We start from the raw sequence: 20,489 nt of genomic DNA, 5'->3' as shown, positions 1-20,489 counted from the left end.
GGTGGGCATGCTTTGCAAGTGAAGGATGGAAGGACTCGTGCCGGGAGCATCCAACCACACCAGCAGCAGCCTTTCCACTCCTGGGCCTTCCTCTGTAAAGGCAGCCACACCAGGGTTCCAGGGGTCTCTGCATTCCTCCAGGACAAAGAAGTAGAGAAAGAGTGGTGATGGCAAGAGAAGAATAGCAGAGATGGCAGAGAAGCAGAAATGAAAGAAACAGAGGCATAAAGTGAGAGGGAGGAAAAGTCTGCCCACCAGACAGGTGGGCAGAGAGATGGAGATATTAAGGGAGGCAGAGGGTGAGGGCGTCCTCTGCTGATCCCCACCCTGCCCAGGGCTGCCAGGACAGATGAAGGATGCTGCTCAAGTCCAGCACAGAGAGACACCAGAGTGGGCGCCTCCTTCACCATCAGCACCACAGCCCACAACCTGGGGTGAGAAAGCAGAAGTCCTCCAGCCACATGCTGGACACCTGCCCTGCCTGACCACCAGGAAGCTACCTCCCCATCACACACACACCTGAGACTTGTGTGTGTGTGTGTGTGTGTGTGTGTGTGTGTGTGTGTGTGTGTGTAAAATTCTTTGTAAGTGCCTGGCACACAGTGAGGGCTTGAAAAATGGCAGCTTTAATGTGTGGGGCATGTAGTTGATACATGGTAGTTGACATTGCCAGTTCTCCTGGAGGAGAGCCAGTGGGGTACAGGCAGCAGGAACAGGCAGAGGAGTCTGGTGAGAAGGGCAAGGGTGGGGAGGACAATGCAAAGTTAATGGAACCATGTGTCCTAAAGCTGGATGGGTCTCAAGACAATCCTAACCCATCTATGACAACCCTGCTACTGACTGCACAAAGTGAAGGACATGAAGGTCCCCAGGCTCCTACTCTGACAACCTGGGTCAGACCCCTGCCAAGCCTTAGGCCTGTCTGCCCATTCCATGCTTTCTTGTGACTGGTGTTCTGGAAAACCAGGTTCCAGAGGAGCAGCATGGCAGCCGGGTGACCAAGCCCCCAACTGTGTACAGAGACGAGCAGGAAGCCAAGGAGTCCATTATCCTGACTGCCTCAGAAGCCAGCTCCTGAGGAAGAAGTGCTCTCAGCTGCCATGTTAGCACCCCAGTGGCACTGTGAGGGTGCTGGAAGGCCCCAGCAGAGGCAGGTACATCACTTCATCCCTTTCCACCAGCCTTCAATAAACCCCTAGAGGCAGGTACATCACTTCATCCCTTTCCACCAGCCTTCAATAAACCCCTACTCCCCACCCCCACTGACCCAGAGCCTACCCTGCTCCAAAACAGCCATTTGGGCACCCAGACCAGTCCTCACCTTCCCCCAGAAAGGGGCCCTGGTATCCAGCATGTCTGCTATGTCAGGGGTCAGGGCAGAGGAAGGGGAATCAGCTTGTGTGGGCCACTGGGAGGAAGTCCCCTGAGATGCATGCGATTCCAACTCCATCACTTTACAAAGGTTGCTTTGCAACTTTAAGTTTCTCAACCTCTCAGAGCCTCATTGCCCCCTTTCTGAAAAAGTAGGTAATTATCTTTACATGTTGGGGGTTTCTTTAACAATGGCACATGTATACAACCACTTAGTCACATTCTGAGCTCCACTTGTGAGTACTGACACAGTGCAATTTGGTGGGTGTTAATGGATGCCATCATGGTTGCTAGTTCCACCTCTGCCTTCAGCAGAAGCTGGTTGGTGTTTGCTTCTCATCTGCCCAGTGGGGATCCAGTATTCAGGTTAGTGTGATGGCGAAGTGAGTTGATCACATGGATCCTTCAGCACAAGGTCTGGCCCCAGCCAGTGCTCCATGCAGCTGGTCAGAGATTGGAGAGGAAAGAGGAGGCCCTCTGGGAACTGCAAGAGGGAGATGTTCAAGATCCATGTAGAGGAGAAAAGCATGATGCAACAGCACGTACAGCATGGGTGGAAGTAGGGAAGTCAGACCATGTGGCCATACTGGCTGGAATTTATATAAGAACATTCTGGAAAGATCTCTAAGAAACTAGTAAGAGGGGATACCTTGTGGAAGTGGGAGAAGTCAAAGGGGACGAGGTGGGAGTAGAACTTTTGATGCCATTCTTTTTCCTACAATTCAGGTTCATCAACCATGTGAGGGTACCACCTATCTCCCAAAGTTTTGAATTATCGTAGAAAAACGTGTGCTACTGATTTTTCTTGAGCATCGATTTCTTCCTCCTGACTGACTAGAATTTTATGGGCACTCAGGTGAATATACAAGCGTCCAGAGAATCAGAAAGAGGCTGGGATGAAGATGAAGAGGATGAGGATGAAGAACAGCGTGGGTAGGAGGAATGAGTGAGGCAACTCTCCGTCCTGCTGTGTCCCTGAAAGGGGCCGATGTCCCAAGACCTGAGCCTTGGTCAAGTCATACATGCCACCTGGATGGCTTCCCTGGCCTCTTTCCTCCAACGCCCTAATGCAAGTGTTCCAGGGAGGTGCCCACAGGTGAATGAGGCCAGGGTGGGGCCCCTGGGAACCTGCCTGTGACCCTTAACACCTGCTGGTGCTGTGGGAACAGGAAGGGTCCTTGGGAACACAGGACAGTAGAGGAACGAGACATTGGAAAAGAAAAGGAGAGATCCAACCCAGTGAAGGCAATGACGGACAAACCATCCCAAGGATGTGGCAAGTATGACCTGGTTCTACACTCAGGGAAGTGAGAGAGAAGAGTTATCTTATTTGTTTCCGCTCCCCCTCTCCCCCATAAACAACTCCTCTGCAACATAGATTTTATCACCATTCAGAGGAGGAAACTGGGGCTTAGACAGTTTGGGGGAGTTGGATAGCCATGTGGTAAGAAGTAGGGCTGCAGCTCAGGGGCTGTGCCTCTGTTTAACCACCATTCCAACCTACCTGCTCCCTGGCTCAGGGATGGCCACCTTCAGGGGCACTCTGTTCACAATTGCTCACTAGAATGGCCAAGGCTTAAGCTCACACCTCCTGGTGGCAGCAGCAGTGGCCACAACAGTGTTTGAGGCCCATGAATCCCTCCTCTGGGTTTCTATACAAATTAGATGCCCAGAGGTTGTGGGCAGACTGGGAGGGCTGGGCTGGGTTTGGGAATCCCCCAGGATTCCATGCCCCTGAAACTTAAGGGGCACAAGACTGGAAGAATGAAAGCGCTTTTCATGGAATTCCAACAGGAAACCCACGAGAACATTCCCGCCCAGACGATTCCAACAGGAAAACCGCAAGAACATTCCTGCTGGGGGGGGTCCAGCCGGGAGCTGCAAAGGAGGCTGGTCAGAGGTGGAGGGATGGAGGAAAGGACTTGCCTCACCCCCAGGTAGATCCAAAGATTCCCTGACCTCTGCACCCCCTTGGAACTCAGGCTCCCGGGCAGAGGTGGAACGAAACTGCCCAGTTCCCAATCTTACTGCCTTGGCTCAAAGTGGCTGTATTGCCACCTGGCTTCCAGAGACAATGCAGGTTCCCTTCAAATGTTCGTCATCTAATGAAAGCTTGCTCTCTATTCTTCCACGGGTCTTCGTTGTCAGGCAGTGTGAGGACCTGTGAGCACGTGAAGAGCTTGTTCTTGAAACGGATTGCCTCTTGAGACGAAGTAGTCGGCATGCACCTGCCCATCTGACCTGCCTAATGTTCATGCAAGGCCCTGGCCTCAAGAAACCTCCCCTGCAGTAGGGAGGCCAGGGACCTCCACCAGGAAGCCCTGTTGGAGTGCTGAGAGAGAAATGCCCTCTGGCCACTGGAGTCATCAGAGCCACCCATGGTCATGTGACACCTGCCATAAGCCAGGCACTGCAGGAGCTGGGGGTGGGGGGGACTGGCAGTCTGCATAGTTCCCCCTCCCAGAAAGGCCTTGCCTCATGAGAGAGATCTATAAGTGATGGCTGTTTCATGGTGAGAGGGAAGTCAGAACCATGGTCTGCAAAGATCCTCAGTCAGGCCACCCACCAGGGCAGGCTTCCTGGAGGAGGTTCTAGTATACTAGCATTCCACTGTGCTTAAGCTGGGAGGGTCTGGACCTTTGGGTAGGATGGGGAGGTGCTTGAGGCTTGACTAAGCATTAGTTGTGAAACTGTGACAAGCCTTGCTAAAGGAGGGTGAGGGGACTGTGCAGATATGGGCACAGGAGAGCAGTACAAGTACCAGGAGGGACAGTTTGAAGAAGAGTGCTGGGAAGGACAGGGAGTCCTGAGGGCTGTGGGTAAAGACAGTGTGTATGATTGTGCTCAGTGGAAGAGAAGGTTGGGGGAGCTGCACTCAGAACACAGAAGGAGCCAGTCTTTAAGGGGGTCTTTGTGCTTAAGGAGAGGAGGGAGTTGGAAAATGAAAGAAATCCAGAATGAGCTCCCAGGACTTTTTCTTCTGCAACCATCTAGAATTCCCTTCAAGTCATGGGGTGGAATTGTGTCCACACAAGGCATCAGGGCTGCTCTAGATTGGCAGTGGTGAGGGGCAGCCATGGCAAGGAAATGGTTGCTGCACCAAGCCATCAGGAAAGTGGCCAAGAAGAACCTACAGCAGGGATTTAGGGGGCAGGATTGGGGGAAAGCAGAGGCGGCAAACCAGAAACAAAGTCAGGGACACCAATGACTCCATCAAGTTGTAGAGCCAAAAACTGAGCGCCACACCAGGGTCAGAGAAAGACCTGTGAGCCTTAACTGAGTGAGAGAATGGGACAGTGGAAAAGTGCGGGATTTTAAGTGTGCTGGGGCAAGTTATATGCACCCACAAGCTAACTGTTCAACGTCAACGGCTTTGCAAGAAAGGCGTTAAAATACTAACAAAACCAGCCGTATCTACACTGTGAAAACTAGCAAATGCTACAAACCAAGGCACACCGGCTACTCCAGAGAGACAGCTGAGACCACGTCTTTCCGCCCTCCACCATGTGGCTTTGTGCCTTTGCTTCCTTCTTTTTTTTCTTTTTTTGAAATTGAACATCTATTTTATTTTATTTTATTTTTTTCTTTTATTATTCATATGTGCATACAAGGCTTGGTTCATTTCTCCCCCCCTTTGCTTCCTTCTGAGAATGAGTGTTCGCACCCCTGCCCACCTCAGAGGAAATGGGGGCCCAATAAGAAACTGTAGCTGGTTATGCTTCTTTCTATAGGACAAAGCATTACAGAGTGAGAGACCCTTGTTAGTGACTTCCTAGCGTCTTCCTGGATGTCTGATCTAAATTTAGGTCCTTGGAGTCCAAGTTGAATCCCCGCCACTGCCTTTCCTTCCTTCCTGCAGGCCCTTGGTAGCGCAGCCGCAGGAAGCCCCTGCTGGAAGGCGCTTGGCCCTTTGTTGCTCCTTCTGCCAGTTTGCGTGCGTGCGTACTTTCTGGCCAAAGTCCTCCCCCCCCACCCCACCCCCACAAACCTTCCCTGTGCCCTCTTCCCTCATGTTGAGGCTCTTACAGTAGCTCTGTACTCCTCTCCTGGTGCTCCAGACCACCCCACCCCCAACCAAGATCACCCCATCTCATCTGTTCATAACCACACCCACTCTTTGCTCAGCCACTGCCTGAATGTCGTTCCCAGTAGAACACCTCAGGTACACCTCTCTAAGGCTCTTCTGTACTCCAAGGAAGATATCTCCTTACCAGCCCCCACAGGACCTAGAACAGAGCCCATGTGCAAGCAACACTCTAGCAAGGACTACAAGAAAAGTTACTGGTTGCCTATTAAGAAGTCTTGAGGTGGGCAGTTCTGAAGTTGACTTTGTAACTAGAAAAGGACAGCATCTCTAAATCCTCTTCATCTTTCTCTTATGACCACAATAAAGTTGCCACAGCTCCAGATATCACAATCTAAGACTCCCTCAAGCTGGGTGCTGGTGGCTCATGCCTGTAATCCTAGCTACTTGGGAGGCTGAGATTAGGAGGATTGCATTTTGAGGCCAGCCTGGAGCAAAATGTACTGGAGGTATGGCTCAAATGGTAGCCTCCCCCCCCACCAAAAAAAACCAAAAAAATAAAAAACCTCTCACCAAAAAAAAAAAAAAAAAAAAAAAAAAAGACTCCCTCCAAAGTCAGGGTGTAAGGTCATGGTCAAGGTGACTAGAGCTCTCATCCTGTGCTTTTCTTATCTGACCAGAGATAAACTGTCTCAAAAGTATTCACAGTCCCACTGCCTGCACCGTGATGCTCACTTCAGTTTGGACAAGTAAATTAGCCTGCTTGCCATCAGTTGCTCATCTGTAAAGGCGGGATGATGACACTTACCCTAGCAGGTTGTTATAGGGATTGACTAGATCATCTAGGCCAGCCATTCCCAGTACACAATCCTCCGGCCAGCTGATTGGTTCAGGGATGAACAGGTGACTTGAGAGCATCAATCCAAGTCTTACTTGAGAGCGGGACTATTCCTCTGGGATATTGAGCACTGAAAATCTGCACGTTATTGATGGTCATTATCACTTGCCTTGATAAAAAATAAATTTCAAGTAGTGAGAATCCCAAAATTCCATTTAACCTAATTCTGAGTTGTATCTATGAGGTTTTCTAGAGCAAGACCCCACTGAGCAAAAAGTATTGCTTATTCTCCTAAAATGACTGAAACTTCTCATTGTGTTGATTCATGGAGGCCAGTAATTTCCCTTCATAGTTTGTAACAATTTCTAACTAAATATATTGTGAACTATATCACAAAATGTAGGATTTAAGAACTGTTGCATTTCTTAAATTTTCTGAATTAAGTTACATCTAGCTAAAACCCTCATTTGTCAAGGTTATAAAAAATTGGTGAAGAATATGGGACTAGGGGTGTAGCTCAATGCAGAGCACTTGCCTGGCATGCATGAGGCCCTGGGCTCCATCCCCAGAACTACAAAAGAAAAAAGAAAAAAAGGAAGAAAGGAAAAGAAGGTTATAGAAAGATCCAGGGTTTGTCCATTCATGAAAACAGATATGGGGACTTTGTTGTCAACCCGTGGTTGTCCCTGGTGTTACTCATGAGTTCACGCAGAGGCAGGAGTTCCACTCTACGGCAGGCTTGACTAGGGACCTTCCTTAAGGTTCCTGAGCTTCAGCACTGAGACCCCACTCTTGAAGGCACAGGGCAGCCCCCACTGCCATCCAGGGTCTGGCCACCTCAGCTTCCATGGGGACAGATTCCAACCTAAACCTTTCGACTCCAACACCTCCTTCTTCAGGTCTCAGAAACCCTGAAGTCCATACCTCCTCCCTGGCCCTGTCTACAGTTACCCGTTACCTCCTGAAGGACACAGGCCTTCCAAATCACAGAGGCCACCCCAGCCTGACAACTTCTTCATTCAGCCGGAAACAGACTAAAGACTGTTCCTTCCCTCCTTGAGATAAGCAAAGTTCAAACCTCAAGAACTCAGAAGCCAAGCTCTCCCAAAGGGTAGAGGAAACCATATTTCCTGCTTTATCTGATAAGCCACAACCTAGAAATGGGACAAATGAGACCTAGCTTCTCACCAGGCAGTTATGCTCCATCACCTGGAAATCACACCACCACCGGAGACATTTGTAACAGAGGGCAGGAGACCCTTAGGCTGGTGTCTAATTGGCTCACCATTTTATCCCAGATATGAGCAGTAGGGCTCGAGAAATGTTAGTTCAATGATTACTTATTAATCAGAACTCTGTTCTAAGTGACATAAATTCAAGATGGATCAACATTGTAAAAAGATAACTTGTTTGCTCTTGTGAACTGGGAAAGCTGAAGGTGTGCCTGACTTCGGGCAAGGCCTGGCTGATGTGGGAGAAGGCGATTTTCTCTGTAGCTTCATTAGGACAGCAACTCTTTCCTTGTGTCCTTAGGCCATGACTCTATACACTTCAGGCTGTTCTGGTCCTTGTTACTCAGCAACTCAGATGCTGTCTTTCCAGAATCTGTGGCTCCAATCTTAAGCAAGACTTTTATTGCACGATGTCACTATCTCGGAACCGATCACTTGGCCAAGATTGTGCTCTCAAACTGCCCACTTGGATCACATGCTCACAGACAGGGTGGTGGTGAGGAGCACCACATAAACAGCTTCACTGTCAGGCACGGTGGTGCACACCTGTATTTCTCAGGAGGCTGAGGAAGAAAGATGTGAGTTCAAGGCCAATCTGGGTATGTAGTAAAACACTGTCTCCAAAAAACAACAACAACAACAAAAACAACCCGGCTTCATAGGGCCTGGTATGGTTGTACACACCTGTGATCCCAGCTACTTAGGAGGCAGAGATAGGAGGATTGTTGTCCCAGGCCAGTTAGGGCAAAAGCAGAGACCCCATCTGAAAAACAAATGAAAAGCAAAAGGGCTGGGGGTATGGTTCAAATGGTAGGTACTTGCCTAGCAAGTGAAAGGCCCTGAGTTCAATCCCCAGTACAGCCAAAAGAAGAACAGGAAGAGGAAGAAGAAGAAGGAGAAGCAGTTCACTAAAAAGGTGGGATTAATAAAAATAGGAGCTACGGCCAGGCAAAGAGAAAAAGCATCTACAGAGACATTAGAACCCCCAACCCCCCCCCTTCATAGTGTTGACAGCTATTTGTCAGTTGAATGTCCTCCCTTGAAAAAAATTCATGTTGACATTTAACTGCCACTGTGATGGCATTGGAGTAGAACCTTTAAAGAGGTGAGCAGGGCATAGGAGCTCTGCCATTATGAATGGATGAATGCCAGTATTGTGGGAGTAGCTTTGTTGAAAAAGCCAGCTCTCTGTCACTATGTGATGACCCTGACCATGTTATGATGCATCAGAAGGGCCCTCCCCAGATCCCATCCGCTTGATCTGGGACTTCCTGGCCTTCAGAACTGTGAAAAATAAACTTCTTTCCTTTATAAATTACCCACCCTGTGGTGTTTTGTTATAGCAGCAACCAAGTACCATAGGAGCTCAGGCTAATTGGGATATGTGTTCAGTCAGGTTCAGTCATTGGGCAAGATAGCCATTTAACAAACAATCCCAAATCTCAATGGCTTAATGTACCAGCCAAAGCAGGGAGGAGGGGGAGTGCTTGCCGCAGGGAGACTTTAGGCGCCCAGTCCCCCTCTGTGAGTGATCATCTGCTAGAGCTTTGGAGTCCTGTGCTGCAAACTGGTGGGGAAGGTGGAGCTCGTGGGAGGCCATACCAGAAGTTTGGGGGGTCTGGTCTGTAATCGATTTGCATCACTCCTGCCCAATAGCCATTGTCAGGAACTCAGTAACCGCACATGGTAACTGCAAGATACGCCAGAAAACATGCTCAGAAAGAAAAGCTCGCGGGGGCATTTGGTGAGTTCACAATCCTGCCAAATTGAGGGAGGACCCCCTCGAGGGACTGAGGCAGGAGGTGGTGGGGCAGCAGGGTAGGATGGGGTGGGCCTGGAACTCCAGGCTGCCAGCCTTTGCCCACCATATTTTTCACCTCAGGCAGTCACTCTCCCTCTCTGGACCAAGTCTGCTCATCTGTCAAATGTAACAAAATCCCCTTTACAAGCCCCTCCCCATGCAAGCATTCTCTGCCCTCCCCAGCTCCTCCAAAGCTGTCCCAGCTCTGTGTCCCTGATTTTATCATCTCTGACCTCCAGGTTTGATTTCCTACTCCCCCATCCCACCTCTCCTTCCCCTTTATTTTTCTCCACAGACCTCTCATTATCCAACATACCAAATGTGTTTTTCATTTATTCACTGTCTCCCTGCATGAGAATGAAGCTCCCAGAGGGCACAATGTTTTTTTGTGTTTAGTTCACTGTTGTATCCCAAGGACCTAGAAATGTTCTTGGCACATTGTAAACACTCAATAAATACTTGTGGAATGAATGAACGAATGAATGAGTATTAAAACATCTCTGAGTATCAAGTTGTCTATAATTCACAACAAATCAACACTGCCATCTGGTGTCAGAAACTTGAATTGCAAGCACAAACTCCAGGGGCTGGCAGGAAATTCTCCAGGGACAACGTTAAATCAACCTTATTTATTGCTTCAAATACTGCCATCTGACTTTGGATGGCTCAGAGAACCTCAAGGTATGACTTTCTGTCCCTGGTGAGCTCCTACCTTGCAGAGCACTTGGTGACATCAGATTGATCCCTCATTAGATGAATCAGGCAGTTTCTCCCATGTTCCTAAAATCAAACACACATCTCTCGTGAGTAGATGGAATATCACAAAAAAAGGACTCTAGCCCTGAAAGAGGATGAAAGAGAGAACATAGTAGGGTGCACCAGTCAAAAGGACCAAGGGGAGGCAGGGAAGAAGGAAAATCCTTTGAGGAGGGGCCAGGAGACTAGACCTACCTTCGACTTGACTTTGAGTTTGCCTTGGCTTCTCATCTATAAATGATGGCCTTCGGCTAAATGAGCTATAAACCATAAATTTAGCCTAGCCCTAATATCCTACCATTCTTAAGAAGGAACAGAAATGCCATAGTACACCAATTTCTAGAGTCAACACCCAGATACAGGGGCTCAGCCTCTGCCCAGACACTGGTGTCCTCAATCAGAGGGTCTCCTCATTACTAGGCAACTGCTTCAATGTGGTGAGTGGTGAGGTGAGGGCCTCTCCAAGAGGGTTTGGTTGTTTACTCCAGTTCCCTCTCAGAGCCTGCTTGAGCCCAGCCTTAGTGATGTGGCCCAGTACCCTTGGCACCATGGCAACCAAGAGCCACTAACCCTCCCCACCCTCTCCACCCCCACCCCCACCACACACACACACACACACACACACACACACACACACACACTGTGTTTTGTTTGAGCTGTTCCTTTTAACTGCCTGAAGATTGATTCTGGCTGATCTCTGACTTCCTTTGGGCCTCTGAGGTCCATATCAGCAAAATTTGCTCATCCAGCCCCTTCGTTCAGGTTCGCTGCCTTAGGAGATGAAAGGAAGTGGCCCTGGATGGACTTTTGTCCCTTCCTCCAGAGTCTTGGCCATGTGACAGGGGCAACTTTGCCCACAGACCTTTCTTTCTGGCCTTCGACTCAGCTCACTTCAGCCCAGATGGGTAGATCACATACCAGGACTGTGTGGAATTTAGAAAATAGGTTGGGCCTCTGATCCCAAATGGCCACTGACAAGTGGGGGATACAGCCCATGCAGAACAACCAACAAACTATGACAGTGTGTGTAAGACGGTGTCAAAAGCAGGGGCTCAGGCTGAAGGAAGAGTTGATTGGGAAGCCTTCCTGGAGGAAAGGGGATTTCTGTGGTCTCTGAGTCCACCCACCCTGGGAGCCAACATCTTTTTCCAGCTCCTCTTAGCACCCAGAACCAAGGGGAGTGACAACTGTGAGGCCCCTTCATGTGGGTGTCCCTGAGATGTGGGGCTGGCCACCTTGTGACACTGGAGCATGGATGTCCAGAACACTTATAGAGACCCACACAAATCCACCCTCCCTACACACCCCTCCCCCCTACTCCCTGCTTCTCCTACTCTCTTCCACTCTCAGGGTCCCAGCTCTGCTTGCTGCTTCCCTCCCAGTGCTTTCTCTGCTGCTCCTCCCACCTGGCAGTTGCTCTCACTGACTCTTAGGAGTGCTCATTCAATGGAATATCAACTCAGCATCACTGCCACCCCTTTCCATGGTCTCCTCTGTGCCACTCATGGAAGATGGGAACTGCAATTCCCAGAATTCCCGAACTTGTTTGGCTCCATCTTGGAGCCTGCTAAGGAGAGGTTTTGGCCTGATATTTGGTGTATGGAAGAGGAGAGGTCATTATTAAGTCTAAATATAGATGAGAAGTTCCCTATGAAAAGTTTAGCCATCAAATTGATATGTGCTGTTAAGAATAAAATGCAGGGTTGGTGGAGTGGCTCAAGCGGTAAGAGTGCCTGCCTAGCAAGTGTGAGGCCCTGAGTTCAACCCTCAATACCGCCAAAATAATAATAATAATAATAATAAAAGAATAAAATGTCTATGAGATTTTGAAGACTGTGCAAAAAAGCAAACTATCTTAATTTTTGTAATGATTCTATATTAAAATAATTTTTATATTCTGGATTAAATAAAAGATGTTAAAATTAACTTTGCCTTTTTTTAATACTTTTTAAATGTACCCACTGGAAGATTCTAAATTATATATAGAGTTCACATTAAATGTCTACTGGGCAGAGCTGATTTAAAGTGTGCACATATTGTTAAATAAAAATTAAGGAGCCAAGTGCCAGTGGTTCACGCCTGTAATCTTAGCTACTCGGGAAGCAGATATCAGAAGGATCACAGTTCAAAGCCAGCAAAGGCAAATAGTTCCCAAGACCCTATCTTAAAAAAACCATCACAAAAAAGGGATGGCGGAGTGGCTCAAATGTTTAGAATACCTGCCTAACAAATGTGAGGCACTGACTTCAAACTCCAGTACCACCAAAAAAAAAAAAAAAATTATGGAAAGCCAAACCAGGAGAATGAGATGATGGCCAAATTTCTCTAATAGGCCACTTTCAGTCGGCAGGATAATGAAGTCCTTGCCTTCATCCTTACACAGAAAAGATAACCTGTGGTAGGCTAAGGTTAAGCCTTGTAAGTAACTTCGAAAGTAACTTTGAAATGACCCATCTACTTTTTGTTTTTTCTTTTTGCTGTCTTCAGCCCTGCTCTTTCTATAAAACCAGCTTTCTCTGCTCTGCTTTTTTAGAACACTTATTTTATTTTATGGGATGAAGCGTTGCCTGATTCAAGAATCAATAATAAAGCCAATTAAGTGTGTAAATTGTTATAATTTTGTCCTTTCACAATACAAGACACTTCATAGCCATGTAAGACAATAGATAATGTCACAATGTTGAATGTGGATTAATGCCACCTGAGTGCTCCAGTCACCAAGAGTTAAGAGCTCAAAAGAGAAGAAAAATCTCCTGAGCACTCTGGGGTAGAAGGAAGGCAGTGAAGGCAGGATGGACCCACCTCGAAGAGCAGGAGGTTGGGGGTGGGCAAAGGACATGAGGCAATGGATGCAGCATGCTAAAGGAGGAATAACCCAGACCCGGCAAGTTGAAAGGTCATGGGGTCTCTTATAATCTTGCATCTCTAGTCAGAACTTCATTCATTTTACCCTGTGGCCCAGAGTATCAGGGGGCTGAGGAAGACCCCCAACTTGAATGCTGAGAGCATAGGTACTATCTAAGGCTTCTAAGGGCCCTTAAACCCCAGGTCACAATGCACACTCAAACCTAGGCCAAATATTTACTCTGGTTTTGTCTACAAGTGGCTCTTCAAGGAGTCGAGTTTTCTTTCCTTCTTTCTTTCTTTCTTTCTTCCTTCCTTCCTTTCTTTCTTTTTCTTCCTTCCTTCCTTCCTTTCTTTCTTTTTCTTCCTTCCTTCCTTTCCCTCCTTCTTTCCTTCTTTCTTTCTCTCTCTCTTTCTTTTCTTTTTTTCTTGACAGGAGGTGGAGACAGAAGGATTGCAGTTCAAGGCCAGCCTGTGTTACATAGAGAGTTTGAGGCCAGTACTGGGATTATAGGCATATACCACCATGGCTGGCTGAGGATCCAGACTTTCTGGAGTTGCAGGGGCCAAGGGTCCAGGCTCTGAGGGCAGTATGCTCTGCCCCAAGGGCTCACTTTCCTACTGGAGCCTCTTTCTAAATAGCTTCCAGGAAGCCATAGACCTAGGCTCTGGGAGAAGTCACAGGGGGAAACACATGTTCTTGTCTGAGATGAATTCATTCCATCTGGACATTATGGAGGTTGGCGGAATGAGGCCGTAGGGACGGAAAAACATAAGCTGCAGTTTGAAAGTGCTTGCATTTGCATTTTGCAGAATTGCTGGCATGGCCGTCCATGGTCAGCGCGGTTCTTCCTGAGAAGAGCTCTGTGGTCCTGGCCTGTCCTTGGGACTGGCCGCCTAGACCCAAGGGACTGGAGCTGAGTCCAAGCTGGTGTTGAGTCATCTTATGAAGGGCTTTCCAGTCCAGGCCACGAGGCTGCCTAGAAAATGGACCAAGTGGAACATGAGGCCAACCATGCAAGATCATCCACTCTAGTGCCACCAGGACAGGTCAGCTGCCGCCTGGAAAACATTGATGCTACAACCCTGGAGGTACTTTGATTCCCAGGGGTCATCTCATGGGGATGTCTTTGAAAATGAGAACTCTTTCCACCATTTTCTCAAAAGCTCTGTACACCGGCTTCCAGAAAGAGGAAAACTGAGCACCAGACATCCTTCCCAAGAACTATTTCATTCCTAATACTTACACAGGTACTGAGGTAGAAGAGAGAGGGCACACTGAGAATCTTTAAACCTCAGGACAGAGGCCTTTGAAAAGGCTGAAACACCTTTTCAAAGTAGAAAGGCCTGGTGGACTTTGATCTCTAGGACAAACAATTTAACAGATCAAAAGACACAAGCAATATTTGGAAGACTGGCATGGAACATATGGAGGTGCTGAAGCATGTAACCCAGAGTGTAAGTGCCATGCAAGATCTGAGTTGGATGACCAGTGTGAGTAGGAGTCAGTGGGAGGACTGGAAAGGGGCAAGTGGGATCTGAGTCAGACAAAGACAGGAGGCTATGAAATGGGAAGGAAGGAAGGAAGGAAGGAAGGAAGGAAGGAAGGAAGGAAAACATTAGAGAGGCAAGTTCACCAACCCTCAATCTCTTATGCCTAAAACCCACCATTAAATTTTCATTTGGGGGCTGTTGAAGTGGCTCAAGTGGTAGAGCACATGCCTAGCAAGCAGGAGGTTCCTCAGTTCAACCCTCAATACAACAACAACAAAAAATTTCATTTGGTAGAATTAAGTTTTGTGTTTTCTAATTTCATCTTTCAAAGTGAAGCTTTCCTTGCTAAGAAAACATGTGAAAGCTAACACAGGGCATAAGATGCTGAAAACCAAACAACAGGCAGCTAGGAGAGGAATGAAGATAAATTCTTGCCAGCATTACATTTTTGTCAAAGATTAGCCAGTTTAAACAGCTGCTAGTCACATCAACAAAAATGCAAGGGAAGTACAGAGGTGAGAGATTGGTTTGGCCTAAGGGTCAGGGGATGCTTCTTAATCTGTGTGGATCTCTACCCATTGGCCTCAGGAAAAACCCTGACATTTTCCTTCTAGTTTCTCCATCGTTCAGCCTTCTGAACAAACCTCCAAAGTCCAAAGAGAAGCAAGGTCATGCTTGCACACTCTGTTCTTGCCAGCCCGTGCCGATGGTTCTCGGTGATGTCAACCTTCTTTCCAAAGAGCTCACAGGAGAAAAGCCCTCCAAAAAGTTTTACAGCAAAAGTGTTAAGATCCTGGGCTCTGAAGTCAGAATGCTTAAGCCAAAGTCCTGGCTTTGCTGGCTGGATCTATGACCTTCATCTCCATCTCTCTGAAACCCAGATTCCGCTTTGTAAAATGGGGTAAATGATAGTATTTATTTCATAGTTTGTCATCAGGGTTACATACTATGTCAGGCATTATTCATGATAAATGTTATTCTTTTTATCATCACTGATTTTCTTCAATAGCCCAAGAATCCTTTATCTACCTAGCCAGAAAAATTGTAGTGTCATTCTTTCATTTATTCAATAGTTACTGAGCCCCAGTATGAGCAGGATCTTATAAGAACTATAAAACCACAAAGATAGCTTGGATACATTCTTGTCCTCAAAAGACTTATCACCTATGTGGGAATAAGAAGACATAGTCACAAAGGACCACAACCTGGTACAGTGGACAGGAATAGGTGATGAACCTACAAGGTACCTGGATCCTTCAGGGTGATACAAGCGACTGAAAACCCAAAATAAGGGTGGAAGTTTGCTTTTTTTCCCATACAAACAAAGTCAGGGGCAAATAGCTAAGAGCTGTTGCAGTGGCTCAACAATTGTTAAGGATCCAAGCCATCCTCCATGCCTGGCTTCTACCTCATCATCCAACATGGCTCTTCAGCCTTCATCGTCTTCATCTGAGCCACACATTCTAAGCACTCTTTAAATATTAATTCTAGGAAGATGACATTTCGGGTTGGGTTCAAGTTGATAGACTGCCAGCCTAGCAAGGAGGCCCTGAGTTCAAAACCTCAGTACCTCCAAAAAATTAACTTATGTAATCCTCACAATAGTCCTAGTATGTAAATATTCTTTTTATATCCATTTAGCTACAAAGAAAACTGCAGCAAGAACGGTTAGATAGGCTACAAGGCCACAAAACTGACAGGTAACAGGGATTTGAACTTGGGCAGTCTGGCTCCAGGGTCCAACTAGGAGGAGGAAGCAAAGAAGGGCGTTCACCTTCCTTTATGACATTTTGGCCCAAACTTAGTCACATGGCCATACCAGCTACAAGAGAGGTGGGGAAATGTAGCCTTTATTCAGGACAACATGAAACTGAGAGTTCTATTACTATGAAAGACTGGAAACAGATAGTGAGTACCATCTTGCAGTCTCTGGTGTGGACCCCTCTAAATGCAGCTTAATGCCCAAAAGCAGGGTACCTTGATAATCATTCTTCTGCCCCTGGAAGGGCTGGTCAGAGTTCCCGAACAGAGAGTGAAGAGAAAAGAAGGGAGGGGAGGGGAGGAGAGGAGAGAAGAGGATTTCACCTTTCCATGTTGGACTGTAGCAGTAGACTCAAATGCCCAGGGCAGTGGATTTTAGGCAAGTCTGCAATGATACAGTCTACAAAGAGAATAATTAGATGAATATTCAGAGAAAGAACACTGCCCAGGCAATAGTTGCAGATGTCAGTGCCAAGGTTTCTGCATTGCTGCTGCATCCTGCCCTTAGATGCTGGGTCTTCCACCTGCATGCTGATAATAACAATCCTCTCATTTGCACCAGTAGGAAGACCAGGCAGATGTAATAAGGGCCACTAGCAGCGTCAAGGAAAGTACTTTGGAGGGACAGATTGATGTGGCCCAGAGGAAGAGAGGCATCATCATCCGGGGTTTTCAAACTGACACATGAAGTGTTCATGGCAGGCCACACACTATTGTAAGGGCCTTACATGTAGTCTCACAAAATCCAATGGGGCAGGGCTGCTATTAGTATCCTCATTTTACAGATAAGTAAACCACGGTGCAGAGGGTTAGGGAGCTTGCTCAAAAGGTCAAATTTACCTAGAGTTAATAACACTGGGTTCTGCACCTGATCAGTCTGGTTGTAAATCCCGTGTTCTTAAACATCCTTTGGGTTCGGTGTTTGGTATCTGGGCTGGACCTAGAACAAAGGGTAGAGGTGAGACAGGCAGAGAAAAGACTGTCTGGAACATTAGTAAGGAGCAAATGTGAACAACTAAGGCTGAAAAGTGGGGTTGGAAGCCAGGTCAATGAGAGGACTGTGGATCTATGGTAAGGAATGTGGGTGCTATTTTGGGGGCATTAAGGATCCACAAAGAGCATTTAAGTAACACACTCTGGGACTGGCCTTGGGATGATCAGTCAGGACCATGGGTTTCACCACCAGGAAGGGGAAGACAGTCAAGAGGGGAAGACAGTCAGGAGAATATCGAGATAAACAATCCAGTATTTGAGATTTCAGGCAGATGGAGAAGAAGAGATGGAGATGCCACTTCTGGGGTAGAGGAGCAGGACCACGGGCCATCTTGGAGATATGGAGATGAGGAGCCAAAGGCAATTCCAGAGAGAGGTTCTGGACTTTCTGGTGGAGGGGGTCTGTAGGGATGATGAGTTCAAATTGGATAATATGAATTTGAAGTCCTGTGTGACACCCCGGTAGAGAATCTTATGGTTGGGACATGGAAAGAAAGTAGGACTTAGAGATGCAGCTCTGCAGTTATACGTATAATGTAATCCCTGAAACTGTGGTTGAGATGACACCCCTAGGAGAGAGTCTCTTGACCAAACCTGAGGGGAGGCAACAGAACAAGTCACAGGAAATAGGAAGGAGCCTGCTGAATGGTCCAAGCACAGTTAGGAAGCGTATGCCTTGGAAGACCAGAGCAGGCTCTCAAAAAGGAAGGCAGGGCCCTTGGGGCCAAGCACTGGGGTTAAGAATGCAGGAGGGGCCCAAAGCTTGTAGCTGCTGGTGGGGCGGGCCCTCAGCTCCCCACAGGCCCCCCAGGCCGATCAGTGCTCCCACAAGCCTTCCTGTTGCCCTGGCCATGGCTCCAGCACCAGGGATCTGCAGAGTCAAATAGTTTAGATTTATGATGGAAAATGGCCCCAGGGACAGGGGCAATTTACTGTTCACAGACGGATTCCAACTTGTCTATTAAAGCACCCCATTCTGTCCCTACATGCTACACCCAGGCATGTTCACACCTCTGGTGAGGAGTCAGTGAGGAGTCAGGCTTGCCCAGATGATCAGCCTCTGGGCTGGCTCTGAGGGGAGCGGTATGCCCTCCTGTGGAAAGCCCTGACAGCCTTCAGAGCCAGGGTCACAGCAGCCTACTCTGCCACAACAGAGAGGCCAGGCTTGGCGACAGCTCGTCTGCCCCAGCCTGACCCGGACAGAGACTCTGTAGGGCAGGCCATCCTCCCAGGAGCGAGTCATGACCGGGTTGGGTAACAGAGGACTTGAGGCTTTGCGATGCCAAATCCCAGCTCTGCCGGCCAAGTGTGATTTGAGCAAGCCTACCCTCCCCCTTCACCGAACTGACATCCTTTCCTCTTCTGTAAACAGGAACAATGATTCCCACCTCGAGAGGGTATTGTGGTTCCTCAACAAAGTAAGAGCAGTGATTAGTTAGCACAGTGCCTGCAGTGTGGCACTCCCTCCATAAACGAGAGTGATTATCCCTGACTGTCCCTGTCTGGCCTCTTCCCAAAGCATAAGTGTAGAGGGACATCCATCAGAATAGGGGGGCATCTGCTAAGAGGGAGGTTACAGGATAAGAACCAAGGAGCAATTCCCTGTATTTCTCCTTTTTTCACACCCTACATTCCCTTCTTGAAAGGGTTGGGTGGGGAGAGTCCCTCCTTCCCCTACCTCAGAGCTATGGCCTCCACCATCAGTCAAGGATCCCTTCAGCACCAAGGGGACAGCCTATCAGAATGCCCCAGGTCAGGGGGTGGGAGGGTGCTGGACCAGCAGGCCTGGAAGGAGAGGGGAAAAAATAACCAGTTGCTCTCACCTTCTCCAGCCACCCACCCTGTAGGCAAAATGGCCTCCCCCACTGAGAATTATGCCTGGGGCTGGAGAACCAAAGACAATAGCCTCCTGCCCACCCCACTCCCACAAATTCCCAATCAAAGCAAACAAAACAAACAGCAGGTAATTGAAAAGTTCCATTCTGAGTATTTGCTTTCTTTTGCTAAACATTGACTCAGTCACTCCAGCAATATAGAGGCCATAGGTGTAGGCCCCAAAAGTGACCACGCGGAAAGGAGTGATCTGGGCAAGAGATACTTTATTGTCAGGTGGGAGAGGGAGAGAGCCAAGAGAGAGAGAAAGAGAGAGGGGCAGGGGCTTAAATACCCCTCAGTGAGACTCAGCATGATCTGATTGGTTAGGATCTTATGGTTCATGCTGATTGGAGGTTAGGGCAGAAGGGGAATTCAAGCTAGACTTGAGGCAGGACCGTGACCCTGGGAAACAGAAGCTTAAGTGTGCAGTAAGAACGGAAACTTATCGGCGCCATTATTGCCAACAATAGGGATTACTCAGAGAGGGGCCTTGCCCAGTGAGAGAACCAAGACGGGTCTAGGAATAACTACAACAGAAGCTGGTCCAGGAAGGCCAGAGAAAGGGCCATGGGTCAATTGAGGGCAAGATTGCCTCAGTCACATGCTCAGTTGTCAGAGGGGCTCAGAGAAAAAACAAAACCCAGGCCTCAGCCTCCCCCTGCACCAATTCCCACAGCCTTGAGCAGAGCTGGTCCACCCTGGCCACAGCTGGTCACAGTTAGCCACTGTGTTGAGACATGGTCTCATGACTGCAGCTTGGGGTTGGCCACTCTGCCTCAATTCCTTTGCTGTGTTCTCTTGCCCACTGCCTGCCCTGCCCGCCATGGGAGTGGAACTGGAACCTTCCATGGCTCCTGCCTGAATTACTGTGGACACTGATTGGACTTCTTTCTAGAACCTCAGATTTTAAAATCCTACATCTTACTCTGTTTCTAAATGACTCACATTTGTCAATCTTGTCTCCCTGGTTACACATAAAAACTTCTTGGAGCAGGAACTGAGTCTCCTGCCAATCACAAGCGCTCCCAATGCCTCCCCTCCACCTCCCCACCCCAATCTACCTGTGTCTTCCTTGTGGCTGATGAGTGATTTTGGCATTCACCACCTTAGCTAATGATCCTTGTCTCAGCAGTGTGTGTCAGGGAAGGGGGATGGGGCCCTGGAACACAGCTGGTTCCTCTTCATCTGTCTCAGTGGCTGCCTTGGGACTCCACCCTCCATTCATCCTCCCCCACACCCTGGGGATGGGGTGCAAGGGCTGAGGGCCAGGGACAAGAAGGGGGTGTCTGCCATTGGGGATGTAGTCTCACACTGCTCAGTGCTCACTGGAGGAGTTCCAGCCAAAGGGGTAGAGGGTGGGAATCTGGACTCACATGGTAAACCCTCCATCCTGGCTTCCATACTAATTTTGAAAGTAAGAAGTAGCAGCAAAGAAAGTAACTGCTGTGATGTTAGTACCATTCTGGGAGGGCAGTCAGGGGCTGAGCTAAGGTGGGGAGA

General features: G+C 48.2%; 2 long non-coding RNA genes across 3 annotated transcripts; both read right to left on the bottom strand.

Annotated features, from left to right (window-relative positions):
- Window positions 1-6,008: 6,008 nt before the first annotated feature.
- LOC141415027 (uncharacterized) lies at window positions 6,009-10,451 on the bottom strand. The gene is made up of 5 exons (XR_012440047.1): window positions 10,218-10,451; window positions 9,979-10,046; window positions 9,068-9,155; window positions 8,150-8,228; window positions 6,009-8,028 (listed from the first exon to the last, which is right to left on the bottom strand). It is a non-coding gene; the product is annotated as an uncharacterized lncRNA (long non-coding RNA).
- A 2,248-nt stretch (window positions 10,452-12,699) lies between these two features.
- On the bottom strand, window positions 12,700-20,291 carry LOC141415026 (uncharacterized). Of its 2 annotated transcripts, none has more exons than XR_012440045.1 (3): window positions 20,051-20,291; window positions 16,962-17,061; window positions 12,700-13,846 (listed from the first exon to the last, which is right to left on the bottom strand). It is a non-coding gene; the product is annotated as an uncharacterized lncRNA (long non-coding RNA). The 2 variants fall into 2 exon arrangements; XR_012440046.1 differs by lacking the exon at window positions 20,051-20,291 and adding an exon at window positions 18,793-19,006.
- Window positions 20,292-20,489: the final 198 nt, after the last annotated feature.

This window comes from Castor canadensis, chromosome 12 (assembly GCF_047511655.1).
Source record: "Castor canadensis chromosome 12, mCasCan1.hap1v2, whole genome shotgun sequence".
NCBI classification, from domain to species: Eukaryota; Metazoa; Chordata; class Mammalia; order Rodentia; family Castoridae; genus Castor; species Castor canadensis.
The sequence above is the reverse complement of the archived record's forward strand: the minus strand, read 5'-3'. Positions and strand labels throughout refer to the sequence as shown.